Here is a 16,596-nt window from a genome sequence, read left to right on the forward strand (position 1 = left end):
AAAAGATTGAAAGCACAAACTGCCAGATTCAAGAAGAGCTTCTTCCCTGCTGTTATCAGTCTCTTGAACAACCTTACGCATGCGAGGCATGAATTACCCGATTTTCCAATCTACCTCGTTGTGCCCCTTACACTTTTTTGTCTGCACTTTATTTGTAGCTGTCGCAATATATCCCACACGTTGTGTATTTTCTCCTTTGCATAACCTAATGTTATCTTGTATAGTATGATTTGCCAAGAAAGCACATAAAACAAAGCGTTTCACATTACCTTGGTGCACATGATAATAATAAGCTATACTAATTGGACAAACCTGTTAAATCTTAGACAAAACCAGTGTATGAAATTTCTGGCAACAGTTTTCATATTTACAATGAAGTTTGCACTGCATGTAACTTGGCCAAGGCTCATCTATCAGGATTATAGGGAATGACTATTCTACATCTCCACTTCAGGCTTTCTTGATTAATGGACAGCTTGAATATTTGTTAGAAAATAGTTTTCTCTCCACAATTGGACTCCCAACTGAATCAGCCCACACTTCCCTTGTAGTTCTTTAAGAGTATACTCACAGGCTCACTTTAGAAATTGTCTTTCTCAAAATGCCTGTAAGTGTGAATTGAGAGTTGAGATCCACCAGTTATCCACTGGATAAAGCAGCCATGGTGCAGAAACGTTTTGTATGGAAGCCATTCCTCAATCATGTAGTCATTTTGAGATTTATCCAGCCTGATCCGTTGAGTTCCTTAAGCACTTTGGTTGTTTTTATCGATAATCAGTTGGACAATTGGAAGATTATTTAAATCCACAGACATTTGAAATAATAGCAGGATAGTTTAGTTTAGTTTAGTTTAGTTTAGTTTAGTTTAGAGATACAGCGTGGAAACAGGCCTTTCGGCCCACCGGGTCTGCGCCGATCAGCGATCCCCGCACATTAACACTATCCTACACCCACCAGGGACAATTTTTACATTTACCAAGCCAATGAACCTACAAATCTGTACATATTTGGAGTGTGGGAGGAAGCCGAAGATCTCGGAGAAAACCCGTGGAGGTCACGGGTTTGTACAAACTCCGTACAGACAACACCCGTAGTCGGGATTGAACCCGGGTCTCCGGCGCTGCATTCACCGTAAGGCAGTAACTCTTCCGCTGCGTCACCGTGACCGCCCTAAATAGATTTGTGTGTGGCTTAAAAGTCCCAAGATCAAGTCCAAATGGATGGATGTGCAGAATCATACATGAGACCTGGCTTGAAGAAGTTAATCCTCAATGGAAAAATGCAAAGAATCCCATCCATCACATGCACATACATACTGTAACTTGTAATGAAAAGGCAGCACCAGAAGCTCAGTTCCCCAAAGTCTAGGTATGTTACAAAACTTACCTTCAGCTGCGCTGTAATTGTGCGTGATTTTGGTGCGTTTGAGGGGGGGGGGGGGGGGGGTTAAAACCTTTTTTTTTTTCCCAACCTGGTCCTGAATTATATTTGTTGGAGTGCAAGATGTTGCTAAAGAATCGTTCATACGGCCGTTCTGTGTGTTTAAAAAAAATTCACCCGACAAGTTAATCGCTGGAATGATTTTAAAAGCAGCTTCTGAAGCCGTCAATGCCGACAACTGGGACAGATTTTATGGAGGTTCAGGTAAAATAAAGTAGTTTATTTTTATGTATAAAAGTGTTTCTTAAGATGTATTTAATTCACATTTTAAGTTGCGAAACAGTGATTTTTCCCCCCGAAGAACTGGCAGTGTATTTGCTGCAGATATGGGGGTATAAATTCACCGCAGCCTCAATGTTCTAAATGGTCCCATTCCAGAAAATCCCACTCGCAAGCTGATTTAAATGGCCATTAATTTACAGGTATTAAACATTAAATTCCTTCCATTTAGCCTATAAACTCATGACAATGAGATTCAAAAATTATGTTATATTCTGAATTCTTGTGTGAATGTTATTTGGACACTTAGGCTATTTAAAAATGTGAATCTATTCTTAAAAAATGGATAGATGTTTAGATCTAGTAAATTGAATTTTGTAATTAGCTCCAATTAGGTAACTAACTAATTATATGCTTTAATTTCAAGTAATCTAAGTAAGATTGTTTCATATTTGTTTCAGAATGCTTCAATCTATAATAACAGAAAATTTTGTTCAGTTCTCTTAAATTTTAAGAAAGTTATCGGCCTTTAAATGTTCTCGATCACAGCTTTTGTGTTGAGTCAATGAAAAAGCAATAGGGAACAAGATGCCAATTTCCGAGTATGAAAATGGCCATAAAGTTTTTAATACTGAAGATATGAAAGTGAATCAGGTGTCAAATTAAACTTCTTTTTATGCTTTATCTGATGGGATAAATTAAATACTTGATTTTTAAAATCTCAAAATGTTGTAACATTGCTACAAAGTCCACATCACATGGAACAAATGTCACCAGTTTCTTAAGACTCTCATCTTTGGTTCTAGTCATGGTTCACAAATCCTATGAACTATTGTATGCTCGAAATTATGGATTTCAACTATGTAACTTCTGAAATGCAGGTGTACATCATGTTATCTGCAGTCTCCTGTGCCTCCACCACTGACTCCCATCCCATTTTTAAATACTTGAATGCTAGATGGTTGTTTACTGAACAGTCATCAAAGCTCTTGGTGCGTCTGTAATTTTCTCTTCCCCGACCACAGAGCCTTGAGCTCCACAAAGTTACTGTTTGCTTCAACTTCTGCGTCAGGGACTCCTGTTTACTTTTTTCATGAATTATGTCCTTCATACTGCCAATAACCAATCTTTCTACAATCCCTTTATTAAAAAAAAATCTTCAGCAATGATGTGCATAAGTTTTTTATTGCGTCACGGCCTGGAGCTGATTCCAAAACACATGAATGTGAGGGTCTGGTGAGGTGGACTTGGCCTGGTCCATCACATGCATAGCCCTCCCTATCATCAAAAGTATCTACATGAGGTGTTGCCTCAAGAAGGCAGCATCTGTCATCGAGGAACCCCACCCAAGCCTGAGGTTGTACACCACCAAGTTCAGGAACAGTTACAACTATCAGGTTCTTGAATAACCCCACGCGTCCTTAATCCTACCTCGACATTAGAACACTACAGACAACATCTTGCACTATCATGGACTTGTTTTCATTTCCTAATTGTGTTTTGCACTTGTGTCTCATTCTTTGCACAGTCCTCTTTCTTTTTGCTGTCTTGCAGAATTTTACATGTAATTTATTGTGTAATTAATGTTTTTACGTGTTGTCCATGAGCCTGTGACACTGCGCAAAAATGTTCTCATTGTATGTGCACCTCACCGTACTTGTGCATGTGTAAATAAACACATCTCGACTGGTTTCACTTCTTGGAAGTGGTTTGTATGCAATTACACTCGAGCTGGTGAGGACTGGGTTAAATTAGCTCTTGGAAACACCAGGAGCTTCAGAACATCTGCTAACTCTTCATTGAGGACCAGCAACTAGTTACCACCTGTGCTTATGTTACATGTACGATATGTAATCACATCACATGCATACCGGAGTACCACAGCTAACACACGCCCATTAAATCCATCAAACCTGATAATGTTTCATTGTTTCAAATATCATGAACTGCACAGAAGTCATTGCCTTTTGTATTGGTTATGCTTGACTTACCAGCAGGTAATTGGAATCTTGAAAATAATAATGATTGCACAGGGACTTAACATGATGGAATAGCATGTCAGAAAATATCAGCATCAACTAATGCTTCTGGTTAGATTACTCATTAGTTTTAAATTGCCATTCTTTTGATTTGTTTCCTTATGGTTTGCCAACCATGCAAAATCTCACTTGTACTGTTGAATGATGCCTAATATTCAGATAATTTCACATGTCATATCCTTCTAATTTACCTGCGTACAATTCAATGAATCCCATTCAATGGACGTCTCAACTGATGTCTCATTTACAGGTAAACAGTGTTCTGTTAAATGATCAGTAAAATGCCTGTCAGGATTGTTGTAGACCCATCGTGTGACAGTGGTCTGCTGCAGTGTCTGTCCTGCCATGCGAGAGACTCAGTCATAAAGTCATGGTGTGAATAGGCAGGAAGTCCCTTCAGCACTGCTATTTATAGATATTATACATTCCACAGCTTTTGTCCATTTGGCTGCAAGCTATTTTCGAGGCAATCCGGACTGTTTGTTAATTCTAAAAATCACAATTCTGACAAGACTTAAATGCAAAACGTATTGCAAATGCTCGGCAAATCAGGCAGATTCTATGGCGTGAGAGAAACAGTAAGAGTTGCCATCAAAACAGTTTTCCTGTTATTGTGATTGGTCTGATGAGAATAGAGTAGACGCACATGTTAATGTTTTGAATAGGGGCAAGGCCAAATTTGCTGGTATTCAACAGGAACTTGCTAAAGTTGTTTGGAGTAGGTTGTTTTTAAAAGTATAATGGTCAAAGAATGCATGTTGTTAGAGTGAAGGGCAAGGAAGGTGGCAGAAAGGTGGCCTGGATGTAAGAATATGTGTGAAATTAAATGATCAGCTCCAGAAGGAGTATTTACAAAAGCGCTGGGTGCCAGCTGCACCAGGTACCCCGTATTATGGCAGTTGGGGTAATAAATATTCCTCATTATGGAATTTATAAACCATTACCTCAAACATTTGCTCCGGCAGAACTTAAAAAACTGAAATAAAATGAGAAAGGTATAAATGTTGTCAATTTGTGTCAAATGTTCACTTCATGGAAAATGACGATACAGATGGGTTTCTAGTTCTCCACAACATGGCTGTGTATTGTACACTAATTGATTTATTGATTGATTGAAACATCATGGAAACAGGCTCTTCCACCCACCGAGGCCATGCTGACAATCGATCATCTGTTCCCACGAGTTCTATTTTATCCTACATTCGCATCCATGCCCTACACACTGGGGACTGGTTACAGAGGACCAATAACTCGCAGACCCTTGGGAATGTGGGAGAAAACTGAGGGGAAATCCAAGCGGCCACGGGGAGAACGTGCAAACTACATAATGGACAGCATCTGAGTCTCAGGATCGAACCCAGGTCTCTGGTGCTGTGAGGCAGCAGCTCTACCAGCTGTGCCACTGTGCTATCCATTATTATTATACAGAGCATATATGGGGACATTTAGCAAAAGAAGTATAGTTTTTATTATGTTGAGACACAACACAAGGCATTCAGATGTGGGCAAAAGCCTGATTATTTGACTTTTGATTGGAGTGGGACAGATGCTGGCTGAAGTAAATCCTCTCCCTCTGTTCTTATGTGGTGGCCAGAATATATTCACAGAACGTGATCCTAATAAATGCAGCTAAGAGATGGGCAATATAACGCAATATCTTTAATATCTGCTTTAGCATTATAAGCAGACAGAATTAGTGTATATTAACGTGTAATGGGTAATTAAACTGAACATGTCTGAACCTAATTGGTGTCAGGTCAACTAATTGACCTTATACATTAAATCTAGTCGGGTATCTCCACAGTGCTTTTCAGCCTCAAACTGACTGCACTTAAATCCAAGGTCACATTGTTGAAGTTTGGTTCCAGGTATTACTGGAGAAGGGTCTCAACCCAAAATGTCACCTATCCATGTTCTTCAGTGATGCTGCCGGACTCCAGCACTTCTGGTCTTTTTTTATACACCAGCACTGGCAGTTCCTTGTGTCTTCAGGTATTACATCCCAGACAAATAGGCTGGACTTGAAACGAGCAACAAAGATACTGACCTCAGTAGTTTGGTGCTTTTTAGGTCTGAGTTCCAGACTTCTTCTGCTTTGCTCCTGTGAAAACTGTCACAATGTTGCAACAGTTGGTGGACAGGAGCACAATTTTGGGTTGCAGGATCTGCCCACCACGGAGCTTGGAACTAATATAGAGGTGACGAGAGGTTTGATTAGTAGTTGGGTGAAGTAGGGCATCGATGAAAATAAGCCAAAAGTCTGTAAGATAAGGAGAGAAGAGGGCTGAAATGTGACCCAGTAAATGACTCGAGCATTTTGTGTCCTTTTTTGTAAACCAGTATTTGCAATTCATTGTGTCTACATCTTAGATTATTGTAGGGTATGGTATGGTATGGTATGGTATGGTATAGTGCAGTACTTTACTGGGAAGTGGTTGTGGTGGCTTCATATTTGGGATTACTGAATGACGAGGGGATAATCACTCAACAAACAAACTCAGAAGGGTTCTCAGAAGATGATTAGGATAACTTCAAGTAGCCCTTGCTTTCCCACTCTCTCTATCCCTCCCCCTTATAGTTCTCCAATGAGTCTGACTCTCCTGATTACATTTTATAGTTGTATACTTCAATGTCATCTTCCCCTAGCTAACAAAGATCTATTCTACATTTCCCTTGTTCTGCATCCCCATTAAGGTTGCCAACTGTCCCGTATTAGCCGGGACATCCCGTATATTGGGCTAAATTGGTTTATCCCGTAAGGGACCGCCCTTGCCACTACTCGGGTCGAGGGGACTGTTCGTGTCCGGCCCTGTATCACCCGTCCCAACGTAATGCAGCCCATGGAGTGCAGCAGCACCGTCTCACCCGTGGCCCCGTCAGTGAGCAGCCCGGCCAGCTGTCCGACCTTCAGACCTTCACTTGCCGCCGACACTACCACGCTTCCTTCTCATGGCCGATCATCGGTTCATGAGTTGGACGGGGTACCGGACATTGCGCGCGACATCGTGTGCAAAGTCCGGCGCCCGGGCCAAAACTCTTCAGCTGGCTTTGTGTGCCAACTCATCATTCATCCACCCACGGCCGAGTCGGTCAATGAATTGCTGTTTGGGAATTTTGCCCCTTAATTTGACCTTTCGTCCCTTATTTGGGAGTGAGAAAGTTGGCAACCCTAGTTCCCCATTGATGCCTTGTTTTCACACCTTACCTTTCTATACCTCTCCACTGACTCGCAGTCTGAAGAAGGGTCTGGGCCGAAATGTCATCCATTCCTTCTATCCATAGATGCTGCCTCACCCTCTGAGTTTCTCCAGCATTTTTGTCTATTATTGAGCATTTTGTGTCTATCTTCGGTGTAAACCAGCATCTGCTGTTCCTTCCTGCACTTTAAGGAAACCAACATGTGCAATCTACTTTCATTAACTGAAACCTGGTGAGGCAAACACAGTATTTTTGGGCGAGGAATCTTTGGTTTAGATAAAGCTGTCAATATTTTTCCTTGTAACAGACTCTATTTGATTTAGATTTTTCACTGTCTGCTAGAAAAACAACAATTAGTTTTCATCAATTATACAATTGATCCACTGACTGATTCCAATGGAAAATAATCCATTATTAATCTGTGGCCTTGGAAAAATGTTGATTTTACTTCGGAGTCACGTTAGTGACTACGTGAAGACCCCATCCAGCACGCATGCGCGACATAGCGTCTCACGCAGTGCACAGCGACGGACGGGAGTACGAGCTCTCCAGCAACAATTTGAAAAAGGACCTTCAGGTAAGCAAATCTTACTCTGAGGACATGGTGTTTTCGAAACCCTGTTCTGTTTTATTTTTAAATAGGAATGGAACAGGGAAAACACCAAGGAAGGTTGTTCCCATCGGGCTGCTATGGACCAGGAGGGTTCCAGCAGTGGGGGGCGACCGGCGGCACCTGGACCGCACAACGATGTGGTCCACAGTCACTGACAGCATTCCGAGCCGAGCCCAGCGCCGCTAGCATAGCTCAAAAGGGAACGTTGGCGACCAACTGCAGTGGGCTGGATGAAAGGCACAACGGAAGTCGGACCGGCCAGTTCACTCAGCAGAGCCCGGCACGGTAGACTACCGCCCGAGAGCGGCTAAAGGTGACCGTTTCGAGCCTTATGGAAAGGCTCATGGAGCAAATGCTCCAGTGAGACTTGCTCCAGGAGATGGGGCAAGCTCGCCAAGGGAGCACAAACACTCCCGCTCCAGTGCACTAACAGCACTGGCCATCGCAACTCCCTCAACAGAGGGGAGCGTTGGCGACCAGGGCTGGGCTGGTCAAGAAGAGGAGTCACTGGCTGAATAAAATCGGGAGTATGCTTGAGGTACAGGACCAGGAAGAGCTGCTGGGAGTGGTGAACCGCTACGTGGCAACACCACGAGCGGGACGGCCGTTACAGCTTAAACTGGCGGCCAGCTTACTACCTGTCCTTTAAACCTCTCCAAGACAGGTAGTCATTGAGGCAATGGACTTTATCACGCCTCCCCAAAATTGCATTTGCTCAATCTGCCTGCCATTACCGGGGATACATTTAGCAGGGTATTTAAACCCAAAAACCCAAATTGAAAAAAAAGTTGATACCCCTGACGTCGGCTATCACTTCACATGCTCATTCCATGGACAGGGTTGACATGCCAAAACACCCTGGCTCTACTGTGCAACACAGTATGTGATTGGAAACCTCCGGAAGGAGGTCATAAAACCTGCCATCAACCTCAAAAATTCGCAGGACTGGGTAGAACGTCGACCTCAGAACTACAGATCCTGCTATTTGGCAAAGAATTACCAAATCAAGCCTAAAAATCTGGACGAAGAATCCAAGGCATTTGGCCTCATGAGGGCAGGACCTGGAACAAGCAAACCACGCAAAACCCAGACGGTAGTACCTCTACGCATCCACCAGTAGGCGTCTACTTCATGATACTGGTGAAAGCTCAGGGCCCGCATACCATCCCCACAAGTCTTTCGGGACAGGGCCCAGAGCGGGCCCCATGGAAAACATGCCATCCCCCAACAACACCACCCCAACAGACAAGGAACCAGAAACCGAAGAAATGAATACACCACATCAAACAACAGTGGAGGTAGGTGGGTCTGGTTCCTACCATCACATAAAAGGTGAGGGGATTGTGCTAATTGTGGAGGGGATGGGGGGGACCACACCTGGTTTTGGAAGCACGAAGAACTATCACACTTGGTAGTTATATACCAAAAAGTATTCAAGGATAAAAATTGAATTTAAGAGAAACTTGCCACCAGTTCAGCATGCACCCCAAAGGGGTTTTACCCTCTCACTAAAAAGAAAACATGAGAGACAAGCTGAACTGTAGAAGTTTCATACAAAGGGGTCATAAAGAAGTCTAAATATGAACCTTTGGAATTCGTATTAAATTTACTAAAACCAAAAAAGATGGTGAATGTCGCACCATCATTGACTTAACCACATTGAATACTTTCGTCAGGTATACACACTTTAATGGAAAACATTTGTAACTGCCAAACAATGGATTTCCTAAGGATACTTTATGGTAAGCATTGACTTAAAAGATGCATACTATTCAGTACCCATTCATAAAGATCATCGGAGATATCTAATAATTTACCTGGATGGGGTAGCTATGGCAGTACAAATTATTGACTAATGAGCTACTATGAGCCAAAACTGTTTTCCAAGATATTTAAACCAGCCCTGACACTATTAAGGAAACATATTGTCATGGCATATCTCGATGATATTTAACAATGGACAAAACCATGGAATTAGCTAATTCAGCAACAGTTGCCAATCACATACTAAACACTTATTTAACCTTGGGCTTTGTCATACATCCAACCAACCATTCGACAAAGTGGCAAGAGTATTTGGCAAATTAGTAGCAGCATTACCAGCTACTTAACTTGGACCTTTGCATTAGAGCAAAGGTGCTAGCGTTTTAAACAACATGCAGGTCACTTTGACTGAACCATGAAATTGTCTATTTTCAGACCTATAATGATGGAAAGAGAACATTTGGCATAGTTCCAGTCCCATCATTTATCAATAACCCATATCCAGAACAGGTGGTAGATGGACTAATCTAGTCATCACTACTACAGACACTGGACATAAAACCGAGTTGGAAATGTTGGGTGCATTCTATGGGTTAAAAGCATATTGTTCAAAAGTGCACCATTTTGCATGTTCGTTTACAATTTGACAACACCACAGTGGTGGCCTATACTAACCACACGGGTCGGATAAAATCGATATCATGTGACAATTTGATCAACACAATCTGGTAATGGTGTGTCGAAAAACATATTTGGCTATCAGAAACTTAACTACCAGGTAGGCTAAATACAGTGGCAGACATGTTAAACCCCAAAGTATTTGCTGAAATTACAAAGCAATATCGGAACACCAGATATCGATTTTTTTGCATCCCGACTGAATCACCACGTACCAATGTATGTCGCTTGGGAACCAGACCTTGAGGCAGCGGCGATGGATACATTCTCGCTGAACTGGGGGTAACTAATCTCTATGTTTCCCCCCCCCTTCTGCCTCATCAGTCAGGTACTACGAAAAATACAGATGAACTCTACTTCGGACTTTTTGGTAGCGCCCATCCGGTCTGCACAGCTGTAGATGACATGTGCATATACCTTTAATATAGTGACCTCACCACTACTAACCACTCCCCATATCAGAAGTATAATTGCAACCTCCCCACCCATTGATCTCTCTCTAGCTCCTGTGACAGACCACGTACAGTTAGGGCGGTAACGTTTATGTATTAGCAATAAATAGTAGTAAAGACACAGTGTGTTGAAGATTCCTCTTTACATGGTGTCACAATCGTACCTCTGCGCCTCCTGTTTGTCGGGTTTTATTTACTTTTGACCCAGTTCCCTATCCCTTGTTCTATCTCCCGTGCCATGGCTACCTCTTGCCGCACGCCCGAGGTGCTTGTCTTCGACTCGGACATTGCCCATCGGTGGGGTGTCTTTATACGCGATTTCCAGCACTACGTGACGATCGCCCACCCTGCTGCCACCGCTGAGACGCGGGCTTCTCTGCTCCTCAATCTGGCTGGTCCCGATGCCCTGGAACGATCTGGGTCGTTTGTATATGGTGCAGGTGAAGATGCTCGGGACCCGGTATGTCTTATGGCTAGGTTTACCGCGATGTGCGACATCCCCACCAACTGCATTTTAGAGCGTTTTAAAATGTTCACCCGCCGTCAGATCCCTGGAGAACCAATCGACAACTATATCGCCGCATTGCGACACATGGCCAGGCGTTGTCGCCTGGACGCTCTGACCCCCGATCAAGTGACCCGCGACATCCTAGTATATGGCCTTCTAGATGTAAAGCTAAGGGCTGAACTTCTGCGGAAGCCCGACCTGTCTCTGGACGAGGCTCTGCACGACTCCCGCATGGCTGAGGCTGTCGCCTCGGCACTGTCGCCTGCTGATCATGAGATTAACTTTGCCAGTGCTACTGGTCGCCGATGGAACGCTGGCCCGCCACGGCAACGGGGCTCCCCTGCACCCAGGGGCGGCAGCCCACGACGTTGCCCCAACTGCAATTTTGCCTCCCATCAGTTTAATGTATGCCCTGCCTTGGGCAAAACATGTAATTTTTGCAGGAAGTTAAACCATTTCTCTCCAGCTTGCCGCTCCAGTGGGAAGCCAGTTCCCGCTCCACGGAGAATGTTAAACAACCTTCCTCAAGCTGATTGCGAGCTTGGTTCCCAGTACCAGCCTGACAAACTCCCGTTGTCCGATACCAGTTCATCCCAGGGGGAGACCAGCATTTTTTCACTCTTGGATGCACATGCCTTGATGGTGGGCGCAGCGTGGACTCTCGGCGTGGAGCGGGCTAGCCCTAGCTGGGGCTCGCTGGAGGGGAGCGCTCTGTTTCGCTGGCCCGGGGCAGCCGACAGCCTGAAGCAGCGGTCTGCACAGCTCCAGCTGGCGCGGCGTCTACAGCCCGAGATCCCTCGTGGGGGACCCAGGGGAAGAAGAAGCCATCACTGCTGGCCCGCAGCCAACTTCTACCGTGGGCCCGGCGTGAACTTACCATCACCCCTGGAGGGGAGCTTCGACCACCGACCCTGCAGTCTGCGGTGCTTCTGTCTGCGGCGCGGCGGGGACTTTAAATCTTCGGCCGCCGGACTGCGGCCTACACCAACTTAAAGCTGCGGTCTCCGGTGGGGAAGAGCCGACTCTGGACTTACCTGGACTTGTACCTTGTCCTTTTACCATCTGGACGCCCACAGCAACGGCTGCGGAGGGTTGAGGTCCTGACCACGGGGGAAAATGGAGGAGGACTGGCCAAATTGTGTGCCTTCCACCACAGTGATGAATGCTGTGGTGGAAGTTTATGTTAAATTTTTATCGTGTTTTTGTGTGTGTTCTTTATAATTGTACCGCTGCTGACATATTCATTTCATTTGCACTTATGTGCAATGTGACAAATAAACTGTATTGTATTGTATTGTATTGTTATATGGTTATATGGTTATATGGTATTGTATTGTATTGTATAAGAAAATGGAAAACATACTGCGTGAGAACAGAGACAACCTACTAATCAATCACCATATCTATGTACCTGAGTTCCTGGCCAGCCTTCACCACGATGAAGGTCTGAACTATAGCACTATCAAATGTGCTAGAAGTGCACTGTCAGCCTATCTAAGACAGGCACCAAGGGAAACAGGCCATAGGGTCTTGTCCACTGGTGGCCAAATTAATGAGAGGTACCTTCTATTCAAAACCCCCTAGACCTAGATATACCAAGATCTGGGATGTCAGCGGTGTCCTGACATAAGGAATGGCCACCAGCCAGATCCCTTACTCTTAAAACAGCTACCCTGTATACTACCCTGTATACGGCTGGACAATATGGTCATAACATCAGACCAAATAACATTCACCATTCAGGAGCTGGTAAAACAGAGTAGACCAGGAACTTCAGGACTCATTATGGAATTCTGGGCGTACCCACCTGATCCCCGTTATGTGGCATGACTCACCTTCTACAATATATCAACACAACCTAAAATTCCCGAGGGAGACAAAAAACACAATGGGTCAGCACTAAATAGCCACTGGGTCAGGGTACTGAGTCAAACTATCTCTAGATGGCTCAAACAGGTAACGGGAGCTGCTGGAGTGGATACCGATATTTACACATCTCACTCCACCAGAACAGCATCCACGTCAGTGGCTAACAGTATGGATGTGCCATTGGACCTACCCTGGTAACAGCGGGGTGGTCCATGGAAAGAACTTTTCAAACATTCTACAACAAGCCATTATAAAACCTGTTTCACTTGCAGAGAGAATTTTAGATGCTGCAAAAAATATATAATTTAAGCCCAGGGGAGCATTAATTTCTTTGTTATTATTTTCAAATAATACCATTGTTGTTTTACAAACAGATTCATGTTTGATTACGATACTTCCTCCCTTGGATGACTTCGGCAGCGAGTGAAGTATGGACTGTTACACGGTTTGAAATCACAGAGCTTTAAAATCTTCACGTAGTCACTCACGTGACTCCGAAGTAAAATAGTAAGATTAAACGAGAACTTACCAGTTTGAAGTTTGATCTGTATTTTATGAGGAGTTACGATGAGGGATTACGTGCCCTCCGCTCCCACCCTCAATTACAGAGATCAACTGGTATCTTAGTTCTCCTTATCTTTATTATGTTTATTTCAATTATTGTGTTTTCTGTGATTTCACACCGCTGCTTTGAAGTATGTCGCGCATGCGTGCTGGACGGGGTCGTCACGTAATCTCTCATCGTAACTCCTCATAAAATACAGATCAAACTTCAAACTGGTAATTCTCGTTTAATATTACTATTAAAAATGATGAGGATTTTACTAGCATGGTGTCCAGGACTAGAGGGTCTGAGCTATAGGGAGGGGTTTGGTAGGCTGGGACTCTATTCCTTGGAGCACAGATGACAGGTGATTTTACGGAGGTGCATAAAATCATGAGAGGAATGGATCGGGTAGATGCACAGAGATTCTTGCTCAGAGTAGGTGAATCGAGGACGAGAGGACATAGGTGTAAGGTGAAGGGGTAAATATTTAATAGGAATATGAGGGGTGACTTTAAGAAATAGTTGGACATGTTCATGAATGATAGAGGATTTGAGGGATATGGACCAAATGCGGGCCAAAGGTGGAACTAGTGAAGCTTGGACAGGTTGGCCGGTGTGGGCAAGTTGGGCCGAAGTGCCTGTTTCCATGCACTCTATGACTCAATGATGATATGTTGGGCTAGAAATTGAGAACACTGGACAAAGGAAAGATGAATAACTGGTGAACAATGTATGCTTAATCACGTGCATCAAGATCTCTGCAAATTACTCTGAATAGGAAGTGATCGGATTGTACAGTTCACGTATAAAAATATCAAGCACAACATTCAATTTGTTGGGAGAGTGATTGATCAGTTAAGTGCAGAAAACCATTTTAATTATAGACCAACTCAATAAAACATCTTGTTGTCAAATCTAAAAATACATATATGTAAATATAACAGCCACATTCAGTGACAATTGTACCCAATAGATTAAGTAAACAGGATTTTATCAGGATTTGTCCCAAAGTTTAGAAAGCACTATTACTATTACCTTTGAATTGAATCTTCTGATCCAAGTCTCTTCATAGGTTGGGCCCCATATCTGAGGAAGGATGTGCTGGTTCTGGAGAGGGTCCAGAGGAGGTTTATAGTAATTATCCCAGGAATGAGTGGGTTAACATTTGATGGTCACTGGGCGTGTAGTCGCTGGAGTTTAGAAGGGTGAGGTGGGACCTCATTTAAACTTACCTAATAGTGAAAGCTTTGGATAGAGTGGATGTGGAGAGGATGTTTTCACTAGTGGGAGAGTCTGGGACCAGAGGTCATAGCCACAGAATTAAAGGAAGGAGATGAGGAGGAATTTCTTTAGTCATCAGACGGTGGTGAATCTGTGGAATTATTTTGCCACAGAAGGCTGTGGAGGCCAAGTCAATGGATATTTTAAGGCAGAAATAGATAGATTCTTGATTAGTACGGGTGTCAAGGGTTATAGGGAGAAGGCAGGACAATGCGGTTTGGAGGGAGAGGTAGATCAGCCATGATTGATTGCTGATAATAGACTTATTTATATAGCATTTTTAGGTGCCGAATGGCTTCACATAATTACATTACTTTACACACAGGCAATGCCCTGTAAGGACACAACGACATTATAAAGCGGGATTTCACGTTCCCAGCCGAAATACCCATTTTGTCGTCCCAAAGACTTGATAATGGCCTAAATTCTGAACCTATGCAAAACCATTACAAAGTTTTCCCTAAATACATTTAAGGTCTTGCATACATTTGAGTTTGCCACAATACAATTTTACCTGGCAAAGTTTCTTGTCACAATTACGTAAAGTGAAACAGCACTAAATAAAAACCAGCACCAGACAAATCGAAACCAATGAAAGTTGTGGCAAACTGCAAATGAAGAATTTATTCAAATAAACAATTTTAAGTGACTTGGAGGAAGAAATTACCTATAAAATAAAAGAGAATATGAACTACCCAAATTGGCCAATTTGCTCTATAATTTTAATTTGTAAATATCCCAAGTAAGATTTGTCACATGAAGCGTCATATTATAAATTTATTTTACAATGAAAAATAAACCTGGCAATATGTTATTCTTTTGTGTCTTTCAGTACTCCTTTTGAAATAGTCATCTGAGAAGCTGTTTAGTTTAGTTTAGTTTAGTTGAGAGATACAGCGTGGAAATGATCCCTTCGTCCCACTGAATCCACATTAACCAATGATCACCCATTAATTAGTTCAAACTTACACACAAGGTACAATTTATAGAAGCCAATTAATCTACAAAAAGTACAGATCTTTGGAGTGTGGGAGGAAACCAGAGCACTTTGAGAAAGCCCACGTGGTTCAAACTCAGCCTAGACTCCATGGACAGGAGCGATCCCAGGTGTATGGCACTGTAAGGCAACAACTCTACCACTACATATACTCTGCCGCCTGTCTTTTGAATAGCGATATGAATTACATGTTATGACACAAGAAACCCTCACTAGTAGCTGAATACAATTACAATTCAATGGGCATGTACAATTTCTCAGAATAAATCAATAGCATTTGCCAGATCAAGATTTGTACAGGCATGCTAATGCTATCCATATTTGTTTCCAAAATTAATTGAAGGAGATCTACAGGCAAAATACAAATGCTTGATTAAGGAAAAGTTTATTTTTAAACTTCAGTCTTTTTGTGCTCTAAAAATATTTTCAGTGATAAAGTCAAAACATGACTGCAATTCTGTTTCAGTTTGCATGGTTTGAAAATTAAAGTAATATAATCTGCTTGGTAAATTTGAATAGGTTTGAACAACAGGTGTGTCTAGCTGAGAATTAGAGAGGGATAGACAGACTCAAATAAAGGTAAAAAGAATAAGCAATAAAAGGAAAGAAAAGGCAAAGCTAGATCAGCAGTGCCAAACATGGAAGTAACAGTGCAACTGGTGGAATCTATATAACTCAAAGTCTCATCTTGACCACTTTCTGTCCTCGCTGTATATTGATTTTAGAAAAAATGCTACCAATATCGCTATGATTTTTGGCCATCTTACTCACAGTCCTCCTCCCCCGAGGATTATTCCGATCGATAAAAAAGCAAAAAGTTATGAGTGTTTAAAAAATCTTGAGATCAGCTGATTGGCCCTCTCGCCTGTCCACACAATACAATACAATACCTTTTATTGTCATTTGAGCCTCAGTGAGACTCAAACGAAATTCTGTTTCCACAGACATACAAACAAAGACAATTCCTAGACATACACACAATTTAATTCAC

Source organism: Leucoraja erinacea, chromosome 19 (genome assembly GCF_028641065.1).
Source record: "Leucoraja erinacea ecotype New England chromosome 19, Leri_hhj_1, whole genome shotgun sequence".
NCBI lineage: Eukaryota > Metazoa > Chordata > Chondrichthyes > Rajiformes > Rajidae > Leucoraja > Leucoraja erinaceus.